General features: G+C 47.3%; 1 protein-coding gene across 1 annotated transcript in view; it reads left to right on the top strand.

Annotated features, from left to right (window-relative positions):
• Window positions 1-19,031, top strand: part of rpl17 (ribosomal protein L17) — a 214,748-nt gene that overhangs the window by 32,278 nt on the left and 163,439 nt on the right. The gene's annotated exons all lie outside the window — the stretch shown is intronic.

Genomic DNA, 19,031 nt, shown 5'->3' with positions numbered 1-19,031 from the left:
ACACATACTTAAAAAAACAAACTGTAAGAACCTGATCAATGCCAGTGACTCCTTTTCCACCACGGAATAATTCAATTGTTGATGAGAAGAAACAGTCCGGGTGGTCAATGTCCCAGCTCCTGCTGTACAGCTCCTGCTCCAAGTCTACTGGCTCCCACCTGAAGTTTAAAGGGCAGCTCAAAGTTTGGAGCTTGCAAATTCACACTTTGACAAGTTGACTGTCAAACTGGCCTTAACCAAGCGATCAAACAAGGCCTTAAGACGCTGAACATGAGATTCCCAAAAGTAACCGAACACAACAACATTTAAATATGCAGTACAGCCTGTTAGCCCATGCAAAACCCTATTCATTAGGTGCTGGATCATGGAGGGAGCATTTCAAAACCCAAAAGGTATGACATTGTATGATAACAACCCCCCAGGTGTAACGAAAGCAGAGATTTCCTTTGTCCTTTGTGTCAGTGGCACTTGCCAGAAACTCTTTAAAAGACCCAGTTTCGTCAAGAATTTTGCATTCCCCACCTCATCAAAACAATCTTCAACACATGGCACTGGGCAACAGTCAGGCAGCATTGACCTTTCTGAAATCTGTACAAAGTCTATCAGAGCCATCATTCCAAGGAGCAAGAAAACATGTCGAAGGCTAACTGGGCAATGTTGGTTCCGCTATACAATGTTCTAGCATGTACTCAACTTATTTTTTCTCGCGCTTCTCCACTGGAACATGATAGAAATGCTGCCTAATTGGTTTCACATCCCCAATCTCTATATCATGTCGCACAATGTGTGTAAGTAGTAAAGTGTCTGAAACCATTGATATATGAGTTAATCAACTGAATTAAAGCTGTCCGTTGAGCATCTTGAGCTTCAAATTGCTTAAATAAACTGAGTTGTATAACTTCCCCATGACACTCTGTCTTGATCGAACCAGAGTCTTCAGATGTCATAGATGGCATAGTGGCAAGCTTTGCAGCAGCCAGTACCACTTCTTCTCTACCAAAACATTAATTGCTCACCATAATAAGGCATCGACAGATTCACATGGCACAATTTCACTTTCTTTCTCCTGTCAGGTGTATGGATAGATAGTCATACTCAGACATATGGCTCTTAACCATAAGCGCACTAAACTTCACTTGGAAAGGAGAACCTTCAATAGGCAACAAGGCCAAAACTTGATCACCTGGTTCAAACTGGTGAGACTTAGCATTATGATCAAAAAGAACCTTCATCTTCCCCTGAGCCCCCCAAGCTTCATTCGGGCAGTTGCACAGGGAGTATGCAAATGGCAATGAAAGTCATTCACATAATCCAGAATATTGCCAGGAGGATCAAAACTTTTCCAGTGGTCACTAAAAACTGCAAAAGGACCATGGATTGTGTGCCCAAAAACCAACTCATTAGAGCTAAATCGTATACTCTCTTGACAAACCTCACACACAGCAAGCAACAGCCAGGGCAGACCTTCTTCCCGGTCCTAGGAAAGCTCAGTACAGTCGGAATGCAACATTGACTTCATTTCTGGTGAAATAGCTTCAGAGCTCCCTGTAATTCTGGATGATAAGCACATTGTGACACTGCTTCAGCACTTGAGCAAAAGTAAGTGATATGAAGTTACTCCCTGATCTGTTTGTATCACCTTTAGAATGCAAAAAGTGGATATGAAGCAAGTTGGAGCTTTCAGCATAGGCTTGACTTTGATAGAGTGTAAAGGAAATGCTGCTGGGTACTTTGTATTCTTACACATTACAGTCAACATGTACCTGGTACCCAGGGACGGCTGGGATAAATGGGCTAACAGGGCTAAGCCCTCCCTATCTTTTACAATAAAGATGAGAAAAATCGTTGTTAAAAATCTTTGAACGAATTGTTTTTTAATTTTGGTGGAACCTAGAGCAGCAATGGCACCAAATAGTCACAAGAAAAACACAGGATATATCTTAATGGGCTTATTTTTTTACAGCCCAAACACAGTAGCATCAGCTTCTATTCATATACAAGTGAGTGACAGGCATTGTGGCATGCCCCTTGATTTGCCGAAAACAGAGCTAAGTCTAAGAACACACCCATATTATGGGTGGAGTGCTTGACATTGGCGGACAGGCTCCCAAGATTATTTTTCAGGTTGCCAGTCAGGTTAGGGGGACCGAATAAAAGGACCTCAGATTTGGACTCATTGAGCCGGAGTAAGTTTTGTGACATCCGGCATTTCATATCATATCAGAGAGACAAGCCGTAACAGGGGAACGTTCGTCTGTGTTATTACCAGCAACAGCGAAAACTGATGTTATGACCGAGGATGATTTGACCCAAGGGAAGCATGTAAATGGAAAATAATATTGGACCAAGAATTGACCCTTGGGGAACACCACATGGAAGGGGGGCTGGGGGATGAGGAGAATTCTCCCATTAGGACAGAGAAAGATCTGTCCGATAGGTAAGACAGGAACCAGGCAAGAGCAGTGCCCTTAATGCTCACATAGTAAAGAATGTCATGATTGACCGTATCAAAAGGGGAACTCAAGTCTAGCAGGATTACAATTGAACAAGCACCAGAGTCAGTGGCGAACAGTAAGTCGTTGGAAACTTAATAAGAGCTGTTTTTGTGCTGTGGTGGGTACAGAATCCTGATTGGTATTGATCAAAGATGCCACAGTTATTCATGTGTGCAATTAGTTGAGAAGTAACATACTTTTCTAAGACTTTAGATAAAAAAGGCAAATTTGAAATTGGTCTAAAATTGCTTAAAACAAGAGGGCTGAGAGTGGGATTCTTCAGGGGAGGTTGAACTATTGCACGTTTAAAACTAGGTGGGAACAAACTGGAAGACAGTGAGCATTTAACTTTGATAGGGGCAGCGTCATCACGGATTGTTCAACAAGTTCTATTAAAAGTATCAAATAAATCCTTTACAGAGAGGTCCTTCTGATTAAAGGTATTACTAGCAGCAGCCACTAAAAACTTTTTGCTAAAACTGCTAGGTGACTTGGAATTAAAAGGCCGAGAGCGGATACAGGTAGATGGCTTATGAGCAGGAAACGAAAGCAAGGTGTGGAACATCACGGCTTTGTGATCAGAAACATTAAAATCTAACAATTCAACATTATTAAGAGAAACACTATAAGACAACACAAGGCCAAGAGTATGTTCCTTATTGTGAGTTGAATTTTTAACAGATTGTTCATCAGTGGTAAAACAAGACATGGGTGGGCAACAAACCTGTATGTTAAAATCCCCAAGGATAAGAACTCTATCATCTTTGCCCATAACAACAGAAAGACGTTCAGAAAATTCTTGATTGGAACTAGTGTTAGCCTTAGGCGGTCTATAGATACAGAGTATAGGACGCTAGCCATTTAAAAGAAAATCCAGAAACTCGAAAGAAGGAAAACTATTAAGGAAGCGAGGGAAGCATTTGTAATTATTATTAAAAATGACAGCTACCCCCACCTCCACATCCAGACATCCTGGGTTGATTAAAACAGGAGTAGTTAGGGACACATGCCTCAGTTAGCAAGATGGAGCATCCAGGGTTTAACCAGGGACTCAGTAATGTAAAAAAAAAATCAATATTATTGGCCATAATAAAATCTTGGCATAAAAGAGACTTGTTAGCAAGGGACCACATATTAAGTAAACAAAACACAGCAGCAATGTTAGAGGTGGCTTCAGTAGTAGCAGTAGATAGCAAGTTTGCTCGTACTGTGGATTCAGTAGTGCCTCTGGTTCTATAGGTGGTACAGTTTAGGGTGATCCTAATAGGTATATTGTTGATGGAGGAGTGCTCAGCAGGACCCAGAGAGAGATGCTCATCAATATTGGTGGGTAGGGCCTCTGGAACACGATCATGCTGAGGTAGGTATCAGCCAGAATTAAGAGCAATATACTGTATGAGGTTCTGAGCAAGTTCTTTAATGCCCCTTTGTGTCTGGGTGCAAGCCATCTGATTTATACAGGTCATGTCTGGTGTAGAAACAGCCAAAGTTGTTAATAAAACCCTGCCCAGTTGCAGTGCAGAATGTTTTTAGCCATTTCTGCAGACTGTAGAGATGGCTGAAATGTCCAGGGCTTTTTGAAGGAGAGGGAATGGGAATGGGAGAGGGACACAGACACGGGGGAGAACATGCAAACTCCGCATAGAAAGGACCTGGGATGGTTTGGGGTTCGAACCCAGGACTTTCTTGCTGTTAGGCAACAGTGCTAACCACTGGGCCACCGTGCCGCCCAGTGGACAGCTCTAAGGTGTGAATGCACCCAACTATGCAGTATTTATACTCAATTGGATTATCACTTAAGTTTCTGGAGACTTTATAATCTTTGTTTGCAGATGCTTTAGAAGACATACTGTTCCATATCATAACATCAAGTGATATGATATCCATAAGCAGGGCCGCCCATAAGGGAGGAAAAAGAGGGAAGCTTTCTGAGGCCCAGCCCCTAGGGTGGGGGTGGGGGGGGGCATGGAGGCCAGCAATAATCATGTTCATCCTAAACATAAACATTGATAATGGCAATGCTTGCCATTGAGTGTGAACTGGCTAAACAGGTGGATTTTAAAGCTATTATAAAGGACTTTGCATCCAGCCCTGTGATGTCCAGGATGTCTCCCCACCTGCCGCCCAACTGCTGGGATAGGCTCCAGCAATTGGAGTAAGTGGCTTGGATAATGAATGGATGGATGGATGAATGGAATGGAACCAGAAAAAAATGCAGGTTTTGCCCAGGCCCTGGATTGTGATCACCTGAGACTCGAATTTATCACAGAGTTGATTGATTGTTTATTCATTTGCGCCCACACGGAAAATTAGAATATGAGCTGAGGGGTGGAGAACTCCGAGCACTGGCAAGAGTTTGATCATGTCTGCAAATTTGCCACCAGAGAGACAGTAAGTGATAGTGCCTGGGGATTCAATGGATCTTATGATGGCGTTGTAGTGACCTACTTGCAGGTTAGATAATCACCATGCAGGTGGTTGATTCGGGCGCGCAGCGGAGCATCCTGCCTGCGACACCAGTGGACGCGGCTAACGGCACCCCCGTACGCACCTATGGCACGAGGTATGTGGTGGTGGTTTTTGGAGGTCGGCGGTTCGGCTGGGACTTTGTAATGGCGAAGGTGTCCATTGCCCTCCTGGGTGCGGATATCCTGCGCGCTTATGGACTGTTGGTAGACATTAAAAACCGCCGGTTGATTGACGCCGTCTCCTTCTGCTCCTACCCATGTACGCTGGGGGAGGCGGGTCCCATCGGCTTGTCCAACATGATTGCCACCAGGGATGAGTTTCCGGACCTCACAACGCCCATCTTCTCATCAGTAGTTACCAAGCATGGAGTGGAACACTACGTCACCACCACGGGCCCCCCAGTCTACGCCCCTGCACGGCGCCTCGACCCAGCCAAGCTCACCATCGCAAAGGAGGAGTTTGCCAACATGGAGCGCCTCGGCGTCGTGCCCCTCTCCATGGGCCTCCCCCCTGCATATGGTCACGAAGGCTAACGGCGGCCGGCGCCCATGTGGTGATTACCACCGCCTCAACAACGCCACGACGCCAGACCGCTACCCAGTTCCGCACATCCACGACTTCTCCGTGCACTTGGCGGGGGCGGTCACCTTCTCCAAGGTGGACCTCGTGCGCGGATACCACTAGATGCTGTTCCGCCCGCAGGATGTGCCGAAGACGGCAGTAATCACGCCGTTCGGCCTGTTCGACTTCCCGAGGATGCCGTTTGGGCTCAGGGGGGCTGCACAGACCTCTCATGGACTCTGTGCTGTGAGATAATCCGTTCTTGTTTGTTTACCTGGACGACATTCTCGTGGCCAGCACGTCCGCAGCGGAGCACCTGGTCCACCTCCGGCAGCTGTTCGAACGGCTCAGCCAGCATGGGCTCATCGTCAACCCAGCAAAGGGCCAGTTGGGCCTGCCAACCATTGATTTCCTCGGGCACCGGGTTACAAAGGACGGAGCAACCCTGACAAGGTGGACACCGTCGCCAGGTTCCCACGCCCGAACACGGTGAAGTCCCTGCAGGAGTTCCTGGGCATGGTGAACATCTCATGCGCCCCCTGTATGAGGCTCTGAAGGGTAAGGACCGCTGTCAACCACCGCGTCTGCTGAGGTGGCCCGGGCGTCCTGGGTAGCCTGGTTTGGCACGCCATCTGACTTGACATCTGAAGCTGAACCGCACCACGGCCTACCGAGGGGCAACGGTTTATGTGAGCGGTTTCATCGTTCTATGAAGGCCGCTCTTCGGGCCAACCTCACAGACAGTAGCTGGGTCGACCGGCTCCCATGGGTCATGCTCGGCCTGCGGACCGCCACTAAGGAAGACCTCCAGTCCTCGTCGGCCGAGCTGGTTTACGGCCAGCCACTGCAGGTCCCAGGGGAATATCTCCCAGATGGCACGGCACCTTGGTCTGCTGCCCGCCAACTCACTCCAGTCCCAACTTTGCGGCACGGCCTCCCTCAGTCTTACATCCCCAAGGACCTGCAGTCGGCTGGGTACGTCTTCATCCGGCATGACGCCCACCGTACCCCCCTGCGGCCCCTCTACGGTGGCCCCTTCCGTGTCCTGGCGGCGGGGGCTAAGAACTTTGTTGTGGATGTCGGTGGTAAGCAGGAGTGGGTTTCGGTGGACCGCCTCAAGCCGGCTCACCTGGACTTGGGACAGGCCGGTTCAACTGGCCCAGCCCCCTCGGCGTGGATTGGGATCCCCTGCCCCTACACCCATCAAGAGGAGCCGTTTTGGCCGCATTATTCGTCCTCCGCCATGTTGATTTGTTTTTTTCTTTTTTTTTGTCATGGTGAATTCTGGGGGTGGGTGGGGGGGGGGGGAGTGTAGTGACCTACTTGCAGGTTAGATATTCACCATGCGGGCCAGAGACGGCCCCTTTAAGACAGTGGGCGGGGATTAGCAAGGGGTATTGTGGGTAGACACGAGCCCGAGGTTTTTGGCAGAATGAACTGCTGACTTAGAGTTTGCTGGAGGAAATAAACGACCCCACGGCTGTGTGGTCAAGAGGAGAAGTGGTCTCGTCTCCTTTCTTTCATCCTCCACAGCGTCACCAGTAATACGGATTTCAGGTTGCCTGTCCTTACAACCCCCTTTACGTCTGGAAGAAAGAGGTAGCTGGATGTCGTTAGCCACGTCGGGGCAGCTTCAGGGAAAACAGAGTGGATAAAAAGAGTTTCACCTGGCAAGACGATGTCTCATATGACATCATCACTAGCCACGGCGGCATCCGTAGCTCCGCTGAGCACGTGGGTCGGAGGCTGAGGGCTATCAGGAGCGCACTCGAGGTTGGAGACAGCAGGAGGGGAGAGGCATCGGCGACGTTTCCCAAGGGAAGCCGGGGTCGTCGGGGAGTTTTGACGTTTCTGCTCTTGTCCCCTGTTTCATGTGACTACAGGTGTCCCAGCTTTGAGACGCATCCCCTCATGGGGCGTTTTGCCAGACACTTGTAAAACTGCCCCGAGAAAGCTGCTGAGCCCCAGCAAAATTGCCTGGACTTGATTTCACGTGGTCTTTTTGCATGCCATTTCCATTATACCGACGCTCTCCTGACCCGCCAGAATGGGTCAAAACATGAATCAGCAAAAACAGCAGCTGCCCAAGGCCGTCTTGACCTCGTTCTCATGAATATACAGAGCAATGTGGTGTGGAACAGAACTTTGAATTGCTCCGACGCATTAAGGTCCCACAAGTCCTCATAATTGTCGACCTCAGAGGCAGGACACCAGCATGCAAAATGCACCAACATATCACAAAGTGAGTCTGTCTGTCACCTTTCCTCCAGTTCCTAAATCTTTGCCTATATATACCATTAACACTGCAGCGTTCACCTTGGCATAACCCACACAATCAACAGGACTAAGGGCAGAATACCCTTCCTGTGCCTTGCCTGTGAAAACACAATGCAGCGTAAGTGTTCTTTCAGCACCAGGCCAGGCCCTAGTACATGCAGCATTCTCAGACAAAGGAAAAATGTGTCAGGGTCCTTCCACTGAACTTGGAGAACAAGCTCAGATTGCCAGCAACATCAAAACCAGAACAACCCCCAGCAGCTTGCCCCAACATAACAATGCACCAAAGAGATTCACTTAGCTTTCCCTTCTCTTACCACCCCCAGTTTCAACTGTTGGAGCTTTAGCCTCTCCCTTTCCAGAACCACCTGCACCTCTGCCTCCTTTGCTTTCTTTGCCCGCAGGCTCCCCTGCCCTAATTGAAACTGCAACATCTCCCTTTCCATTCTAGCCTTCTCTTTCTACCTGCATATCCTGCTCAAAGGACAAGCTCCCCACTACCCCTGGAAGCTTTGCACAAGAAGCCTTACTTTGATCAGGTTTCAAAAATGCTCCTGACACCGCCTTCCCATTAACGATGACCCTCAGTTCAGCCTTTCTAGGCATGTTGTCACGTTGTTTCCAGCCGAAACGTTTAGTCAAGTCCACTAGATCTGCCTCTGCAAACTGAGCCAATGTGCTACCCCCAGGCCGCTGCAAAAACTCAGCAGCCAAAGGATTTCCTTGTTCAGTTGACGTACTGTAACGACACACTAGCCCACCCCCCAGCCAAAACTCCATACCTAGAGCACAACGTGAGACCAAAGACAACGCAACTCGCACAGCGCACAACCACAGAGAGAATTGTCTAAGAAAGGTGCCTCCACCCTAAACTACCTAGCTCAACCCTGTTCTTATGTGTACTGGTGGTGGATACTTACGCACTTAGAGTCCGCTAGCATTCGGGAAGGTTGACTGCCCCAGCCATTGCTACGGAGGGTGCTTCTGAGACCACTGCAGCTAACCAGTCGGACGACGTACAAAAATGAAAAAACAGCTCTGAAAAATAAAACAAACTCAACGATCCCTCCTGATGAGGAACTGCTGCTACATCCTAACTGGGGGAGCAACCAAATGCTCAGGACTATCCAGCCACAACCCTCTCCTACAGCCACACACCGTGCGAGCGCACACCGCTGTCCTGCAGTTCCATACAGTTCACCTCAGGGGACACAACTCTGATGGCGCACAAAGAAACGCTGCTCTAGGAAACAAAGCAAAACAGCACCAACACAAAGCAACACCACCAGCTACCATGAGCATCCCATTTTTCTTTTTGCTTCACCAACAAATACACAATCTACAATACCATTATCCAGGGGTGATCAACACAATCACACTTACAACTACCAAAGTTCACTTTAGTTTAAAAAAACCCAGATGCCAAATTGGATGGACCCCCATTTGTTATGACCAGCTCATTCAGGCCACAACAACTAGGTCCACATGGTAAGCCTTAATTAAATCAACATCCACCCCCCCCTCTGTCGATCCGGGGGGGGGCTGCAGACTACCACATGCCTCCTCCCATACATGTGGAGTCACCAGCCGCTTCTTTTCACCTGACAGTGAGGAGTTTCACAAGGAGGACGTAGCGCGTGGGAGGATCACGCTATTCCCTCCAGTTCCACCTCCCCCCTGAACAGGCGCCCCCGACCGACCAAAAGGAGGCGCTAGTGCAGCGACCAGGACACATACCCGCATCCGGCTTGCCACCCGCAGACACGGCCAATCCATCCTGTGTGTAACTGTAGTCCACTGACTTCCGGCTTCTACTGCAGCGGTCATACCAGTGTCCTGTTTGGTGGCGCGTGCTATTGACCATGGCATATTTTTCGCGATGCCTGCCAGACTTACCATGGATAAATGTCAACCACATGCACGCACCTGTCGACAAACTTTCACCTGCACACGTTAACAAACAGGAAACTGGTGTGACCGCTGCGGTAGAAACCGGAAGTCAGTGGACTACAGTTATGCACAGAGCCGATTGTGTCTGTAGGGACGGCCGACCAAGCCGGAGGTAACACTACACTACGTCACAATACGTACGTGTCAGAGGACACGTTTTTGCGAGACCGAAATACGTGTATATGGACACGTATTAGTTGCCACTGGGGCCGCAATCCCGTCTTCTGGCCACTGGGGGCGCAAGAGAAAGGGCGGACAGCGTCGTGGTGGCAGCAGTCCTGCAACCAACATAGTAGATGAATGCGGGAGGTGCGGCAAGACGCAGCACACCGATGAGCGGAAGTGTCCTGCAATGAACAGGAAGTGCAACAACTGTCATCAAAAGGGACATTGGGAGCGTGTATGTCGCTCTAAAGCGGTGAGAGACGTCACTGAAGAGGTTAAACAGCTGTACTTTCTGGGAGAAGTTGGCAAAGACAGCAGTCAGGAACATTCGCTCCGCCATCTTTGTTCAATATTTTTGACATTCTATTGCGTCATGACCATGGTCATGACAGACCTAGTAGGCTACAGGGCGCCCCTAGCGGCATCTGTGAGATACGTGTCAATGAACACGTATAAGTGACTTGCAGAAGCGTGTCCATACACACGTAAAGAGGTGGCGACCGGTCTGAGGTAACAGGGGGATTTGAGCCGGCGATCCCCGTGTTGGTAGGCAACGGGATAGACTGCCTCGCCACCCGGACGCCCCATAAAGCGGTTTTTATTTTATTGGATATTCAGTATGAGCGACCAGCATATGCCTATATTGGTACTGTTTGGAATATACAGCAAAACAACGTGTTGCTAACGTTTGTGACCCAAAGGCCACCTCGTCCCTCACATCCATTCTGAGACCCAACACAATCAGTATGAGGAGAATTGGTACGATATGATTTCTGCTATCTTGAATTCTCAGACCGTTGTGACTTTTCTGAAAGACCTACTGTCTCTAACTGCCAACCCGTTGGTTTGGTCATCCCCAGAGGCCCGCCAAAAGACAGTTGATACGGGCGTCTGGGTAGCGTGGCGGTCTATCTACCAACACGGGATCACCAGACCAGATCAATCCCCGTGTTGCCTCCGGTTTGGTCGGGCGTCCCTACAGACACAACGGGCCTCGTCTGCGGGTGGGAAGCCGGATGTGGGTATGTGTCCTGGTCGATGTACTAGCGCCTCCTCTGGTCGGGGGTGGGGACTGGGGGGAATAGCGTGATCCTGCCACGCGCTCTGTCCTGCTGGGGAAACTCCTCACTGTCAGGTGAAAAGAAGCGGCTGGCGACTCCACGTGTATGGGAGGAGGCATGTGGTGGTCTGCAGCCCTCCCCGGATCAGCAGAGGGGGCGGAGCAGCGACCGGGACGGCTCGGAAGAGTGGGGTAACTGGCCAAGTGCAATTGGGGAGAAAAACCAGAAAAGAAAAAAAGAAGGTTGATAGGCAGCGGGACCTATTTTCATGCAGGAGGTGCATGGCACAAAATCGGGCTTTGGGCCGGTGAAGCAGGATTTTCATGAGGCGCAGCCAGTCAGGTTTCCTGCTCGTCGGTATCTTGGCGAGTGTTGGCGAGAGATCAGATCACCGAGAGGGGATGCTCTGCTCCGTGTAATGCTGCTGATTGGCTAACCCTAACCCCACCCTAACCCCAACCCTAACCCCACCCTAACCTCAACTATTTCGAACGCCCAGAGCGCCGTCAGTTGCCTGACAGCGGAGCAACCAATACAAGCAGTGTAGAGTTTAGCGCCTCCCTCCGGCTGATCCACTCCAGCACCAGCCTTCGGCGAGGTGCTGTGAGCTGAAGTCCGGTGGCGCAGTGCAATTTTGGTAACACCAATGACCACACACGGTGCAGTCGGTTTGTGTGCAATTTTTGTCACTGCAGTGGGCAGAGTGCACCCAAATACACCTCCACGTGCCCACGGCCTGTTGGTGGAGCTGCACAAACCTACTTCACATATGTGGCATCTAGCTCAAATATTGTTGTGTCTTGAATCAAAAATGTGGCTCTTCCTGAATCTTTGGGTCATGCCAACTCATGCGCAGGTACACTCCAGGTGCGAGCTCACGACTTTTGGTCAGAATCTACCAATGGGGGGCGCTTGACTGAAACTGCTTGAACCCTGTCAACTGCTACTCGCAGCTATGTTTGTCCTTGTTTTTGGTTCATTTACTGACACCTATGGTGATACTGATTACTACACTGGTGCGGATTGCTCTCGCAGCCATACACATCGGAACGAGTTCCAAGATCCACGTTCTAGTTGCAAGTTGGAACTCCAGTTCCAAGCGCGGCCTTTTTAAAACGAGGAACTGAAGCAAACGTTTGTCTGGCATCTTTATATTTGGCATTTCTTTAGGATATTGTAACGTGCATGGATAAGTAGACACGTTGGCCCTTAACTAACGGGTCGGACCCTTTAGTCGACTGGTTAACGTTGTCGCTTGCGGAGCGGGAGACACGGGTTCGCGTCCCGGCTGTGGCGGTCCCGGACTGCCCCCCCCCCCCCCCCGCATTCGCTACAATATGTTGACCATATTCTTTTCGCCGTCACGGCCAGAGCGTCCACGGGGTCAGGCATTCATTAGGCCACCCATACCCGAGGGATAATGGGTGTAGATCGGTGTAGTGTTCGGGGACTCGTCGTTCTCCAGCGACCCCTCTGGCCCACCCGGGCGCCTGCAGCCAAGCAACCGAAAGTATTTTCCCTACGTCTCCTTCGCGGCCTGAATGCAATCCATGCGAGGAGGCTTCAGCGCGTGCAACTGACACGAGTTTGAAGGAAGCTGGTGTTACGACTATCTCCTTCCTGTGGAAACGTGAGCCAGGGGAGTTATTCGACAAGAGTTCCGGCCGTATGCCGTTGGGCTAATCGGGTGGGATAAGGGGAAAGACTACGAATAAAATTTGAAATAAAAAATACACCTTAACATACATGTTTTAATGACTAAGGGATGCAAATGATACTAGGCTTCCGGTGCCTCTCTGCCAATGGCAGGGCAGTGGGTAATCGGGAGAACCAGGAAGACGCCGATGGGCCGATGTTGTTGCTGGGCTGCTGGCCGGAGACGATGGGGTAAACTAACTAATTTCATAAATGGATCGTCATGTCGGCTGCTCTTACTGCGACGTGGGCCTCTGGAGCCATTCTGCACAGAACAGCTGGTGTGTTTCAGCCCTCACTCGGCTCTGCCTTACACGGACACACACACACACACACACACACACACACACACACACACACACACACACACACAGACTGCTACAGACACACCCCCATCCCCCCCCCTGACAACCTGCCACACCAGAAACTGTTGAAACCATGTGACTACCACAAATCACAAGCATGCTTCCCCCCTGCTCAGCAGCGCTTCATGCAACTGAAAACCCACTTAACATGTTCATTGTTTCAAATTAAAACTACTCGAACTAACCCCCCCCCCCCCCATCCCAACACAGTCAGCTGTTTTCTACACACCACACTCTGGAGGTTTTGTGTCCGGGGCCTGGAAGTGGCCGTGTCAGCGGATGGCAGCTCATTCCCAGAGCCCCTTTGTTCACCAGAGGCCTGGGTCTCCGTCCCGCTGTGTCTGACTTCGGCCCGTGAAGACACCCCATAGGGGCCCCTTTGTAATCCTATAAAGTGGAAAAATACCAATTTGTAACAATTTGTCTCACAGCAGTGTTTGGTGTTAAATAATGGCTCTGCCCCCCCCTTTGTTATCCAGACCCCCCTGACAAACAGTGACAAAGAATAGGCCATCCTTGCAGTTGCCCCGCAGTATTAGACGGCTCTATAGACCCCTTAGATATCTATATCTATATCTATATCTATATCTATCTATCTATCTATCTATCTATCTATCTATCTATCTATCTATCTATCTATCTATCTATCTATCTATCTATCTATCTATCTATCTATCTATCTATCTATCTATCTATCTATATATATATATATATCTACTCATAGATTTTCGGAATGTGTGTGTGTGTGGTGTTAGTGTGTGTGTGTTAGTTAGTGTAGATAGCGGGACCGAAAACTAAAGCACTTATGATCCTAATTCTTTTTGGAGGTGGTAGGTATTGTCTCGGAGAGTAGGAGAAAAAATCCCAGAAAATTAAAATTACGCATAATTATGCATAAATATGCAAAATATGCATTTTTCTAAAAATGGCTAAAAACAACTTTTCTCGGCATTTCACATGATTCTGAGCATCTTTGATTTTTTTCACCTATTTAAAACATTTTTTTGACTTGGAAATGTTTTGACATTATGCAAAATATATGCATTTTTGCAAAAATGCACTTATGATCCCAATTTTTTTTGGAGGTGGTAGGTATTGTTCCAGAGAGGACCAGAAAAATAGCAGAACATTAAAATATAATTATAATAATTATGCATAATTATGCAAAATATGCATTTTCTAAAAATGGCTAAAAACCACCTTTCTCGGCATTTCAGATGATTCTGAGCATTTGGGGGGAGGGAGTTGGAGTGGGGGGGGTTTAGGGGCAGGGGGAAGGCGGTTAGCTGGCAGGATGAAGAGGAGGGAGATTTAGACGGGTGGAGAACCAAACCGCTACATTGTAGCGGGGTTCTTCTAGTATCTATATAAAGAGAGAGAGAGAGAGAGAGAGAGAGAGAGAGAGAGAGAGAGAGAGAGAGAGAGAGAGAGAGAGAGAGAGAGAGAGAGAGAGAGAGAGAGAGAGAGAGAGAGAGAGAGAGAGAGAGAGAGAGAGAGAGAGAGAGAGAGAGAGAGAGAGAGAGAGAGAGAGAGAGAGAGAGACCCCTTAAACCAAAGACCAGTCAGTGATGGAAAATAGCAAGAGTATTAATAAAACCGTTACACAAAATCTCAAATCCTGGTGTTCAGGTTGCACACATTTATATATGTGTTTTTTGTTATACGCAAACCGTTTCGTTCTCGTGTAGGTCTGCTTCACGACTCTAGCCTCGAGCCTTTGAGCGTGGAGCCCACGAGACCAAGAATAACCGCTGCATTGCAAGTATAAGGGTAATGCATTTGTGGAATTGGAAATTTGATTTTCAAATTCTTTAGGGACGGATGAGGAATTGATGCAATGATGAATATATTAGAATGAGAATGGCACAGAGAGCAACAAACTAGACTTCCTTAAGGCGAACCATTATAGAATTACATGCTTAAAGAGCAATCCATTTTCTCTTACAGGACCCAATGGCAAACATCTCCCTCTCTCTCTCTCACACACGCACGCACACGCTTTTGGCAGAAGTCACTACTTCAAACAAACAAAAAAACAAAAAAACAACAACAACCCGGAGTTCACAGAAAGACACCAGGGACAAAAATAATTAAATGCAAAGACTTGTGCAAAAATAATGACTTATGAATAATTCAGCATCATCTTCCAAGTGTTGCTGGAGTGTGGATGTCCAACACTGACGATGACTCGGTTGTGGAAGACCAAGGGACACCTGCAGCAGTGGGATCATGTTTACTCACCAAAACACAACAAACAACACCTCGCTCTTTTGCTGACGACACAAACACTGACTGCTGGAAGACCCTGGTATGAATGAAGTACAACATACATTTAAATGAGGGCCGTTGTCCCTCAACTGGTACCAGATCATCCTGCATGATGCTTTCTACAAACTCATGTCATGACATTTGACTTTTGTTGATTTATCATTAGAAGGAAAATGATCTCTGTGTTCTTACCCTCAATGATATAATATATTATAGTATATCCCTCAGTGATATAATATATTATAATATATCCCTCAGTGACATAATATATTACATTATATCTCTCAGTGATATAATATATTATATTATATCTCTCAGTGATATAATATATTACATTATATCTCTCAGTGATATAATATATTACATTATATCTCTCAGTGATATAATATATTACATTATATCTCTCAGTGATATAATATATCCCTCAGTGATATAATATATTACATTATATCTCTCAGTGATATAATATATTACATTATATCTCTCAGTGATATAATATATTACATTATATCTCTCAGTGATATAATATATCCCTCAGTGATATAATACATTACATTATATCTCTCAGTGATATCATATAATACATTATATCTCTCAGTGATATAATATATTACATTATATCTCTCAGTGATATCATATAATACATTATATCTCTCAGTGATATAATATATTACATTATATCTCTCAGTGATGTAATATATTACATTATGTCTCTCAGTGATATAAGATGTTACATTATATCTCTCAGTGATATAACATATTACATTGTATCTCTCAGCGATATCATATATTACATTGTATCTCTCAGCGATATAATATATTAAATTGTATCTCTCAGTGATATAAGATGTTACATTATATCTCTCAGTGATATAACATATTACATTGTATCTCTCAACACTGTATCCACATTCATCTATTACCATTTGCTTACAAATTTTGCTGTACATTTGATATGTAAATATCACAACCAACTAATTGTAACATGATCTAACTCAGTCCAAACGAAATTATTCTATATTTCAAATGTAATTAAGCTGGTGCCTGTACCATGGAAATATAAATAAGATCAGTTACTTCAGTTTGAAAGTAACGTTGTTTCTACTGAGACTGTACATCACTTCCCTGCTAGTCTTGACTTTTCAAATGAGTGTGAAATGCAGTTGATCTTTTTACACGTTAAAGACTTTACAGTCATTGTTACATAATAATTCACAAGGTGTTTTTTTAAGAACTGTTTAAGGTTTGTATTTGTAGTGCTGTGCGAAGAGCTGAAAAAGTATATGATGCATGTTTTATGATAGTAGGAGGAAAAAATTCTCAAAAAGTAAAAATTTTCCCACCGTGGAGACGTTTGAGTATATACACAAACTAAACATAAGGGAGAAAAACGTTGGACTTGTACGTTAGTCATAATATTTTGACGAGCTCGAGCCAAGACCAGAGCCACCCAATCGGTCACGGTTTTATCCAGTCATAAAATACTGGAGGAGGAGGTAGCCAAACACAATATGGACGGATAAAACCCAGAAACAAGGAGGGCAGCAGGGAGGCTCAGTAAGAGGAGTGGTCATGATTCAGACAGAGGAGCCAGGTTCACATCCATGCTATGGATGAATATCTGCTCCGCCGAAGTGCCCTTCAGCAATTCACTGAATGCCCACCAGCTGCAGGGGTCCTGTGCTGTACGCTTGCTCTGAGTTCTCAAGTCTGACGATGGTGAATGGAAAAAGACAATCTCATTCATTCTGAATAAAAATTATCTCGATATATCGAACACATTGTGATTATATATACATGCTGTAGATACTTTAGATATGGGCATGCCATTTTCTCTCATCCATCCATCATCCATCCATCCATCCATCCATTATCCAACCCGCTTATCCTGCTCTCAGGGTCGCGGGATGCTGCAGCCTATCCCAGCAGTCACTGGGCGGCAGGCGGGGAGACACCCTGGACAGGCTGCCAGTCCATCACAGCCCCCCCCCCCCCCACACACACACAAATACACACATTCACACCTAGGGACAATTTGGCGTTAGCTAAGAATAGCTAAATATTGTTTTTGTAATGCTAATTTTGGCTATGCTAGCTACCTTGCTAAACTTGTTTTAAGTATTTAGTCTGACTAACTTCAATCATAAATATTAAAACATATATATCGTAACACTTTACAACAACGTTAATCTATAAACAAAGCAGAAATACAGATAAGGACTGCTAGCTTGCTGGCTAACGACAAGCACAGCCCACCTTCAGTCCTTTGCCGCCATTTTAACTATTTAGCTAAATTAGCTCTGAGCTGTTGCTCAAGTTAATAGTAACTTGCCAGCAAGCTAGCTCAGTTAACTAACTAGCTAGCCTAGTGTCGATAAGTGACAGTCTGATGCAGCCTTAAGGAGCAAAGAGAGCTCATTGGTTGAAACGAGCTCATCTGGTCTGAATTAGCGGTTGTTGGATGTGTACCGCTCATGCGTACATCATGTTGTGTGTCAGTTAGACCCAGAGAGACAAGGTTTCCTAACTAAGTGTAACACGGTAGTTTTACACATATCCTCATGTTTGTTGCGCTGTGGTTACGCAACATTATTTACTGTTTCTCCAGCTTTTGTCCTGAACAAGCTCACTGACATCAAAGAAAGTTGGCTCACTTCATCTGGATACAACGTGTACTGGCCTTTATGGTTGTTAGGTTACTGACCACTCATAAGTCATGTGATAAGTGACGTGACAGCAGTGGTGGATCTAGAGATGTTTTCCTGGGGTGGCAAAGGGGTGACAAGACTGTGTCCCAGAGGTGGCAGCTGCCACCCCTTTGCCACCCTGTAGATCCGCGCCTGTGAGGGGGGGAGGGGGGGATTCTAAATCGGCGACTTCTGTTTGAGATGAGCTTGGCGCGGGTCTCATTGACCTTCACCATGCATGTACATAAAATACACTTTAAAAACATATTATCTGATTTATAAATGGGGTGGCAAGACTGTGTCCCAGAGGTGGCAGCTGCCACCCCTTGTTGCCACCCTGTAGATCCGCCCCTGCGTGACAGTAACCGGATCCAGTTCAGTTTAGGGTGTAGTTCCGCAGATGCCACGGAGAAGAGCGCGCACGCTACGCGACCCTCAGAGCCCACGCGGCGGTTCCTGCCACGTCCCTACAAACCCCTCCCCTCGGTCCCTCTCAGGAGGATTATCATAGGTCCATAAAGCCCGGTGACCTCACAGTCTCTCTCGTTTACAGCCAATGGCGCTAAGTGTGTCCAGTCCAATCCTCAGGAGAGAGAGAGGCGCAGGAACGCCTCCTCTCCCTCGGGACTTCGCTTGCCTCGACGCCGCCAACATGGCGAGCAGTTGAGGACCTCGGTGGACGCCATCGCAGTTCCTGGGAGATACGAGGGTCTTTATATATCACTGATCACCTTATTAACACGTATCCCCTCTGTAAAGGTGCCTCCTGTGGCTTTAGCCGCAGCAGGTGAGATGGATTGAGCCCGACGCCGCACCCCGCGCCCCCCAAAACGACCGCATTACGGGAAAACAATCCGGGTAACATTTGGGACACGTCCCACACAAGTAACGAGGAGAAGCACCTTCGACCTCTGCAAACCGCTGTAGCTCATTCGCTTGACGGGAGGTCGCGGTTTAACGGCCCTCCTCCTCCTCCTCCTCCTCCTCCTCCTCCGCTCCAGGTGTGTGGAGGAGTTCTGCGTGAAACGTAAGCTAGCC

This window comes from Lampris incognitus, chromosome 12 (assembly GCF_029633865.1).
Source record: "Lampris incognitus isolate fLamInc1 chromosome 12, fLamInc1.hap2, whole genome shotgun sequence".
Lineage (NCBI taxonomy): Eukaryota > Metazoa > Chordata > Actinopteri > Lampriformes > Lampridae > Lampris > Lampris incognitus.
Note: the sequence above shows the minus strand (reverse complement) of the source record. Positions and strands in the feature narration are given on the sequence as shown.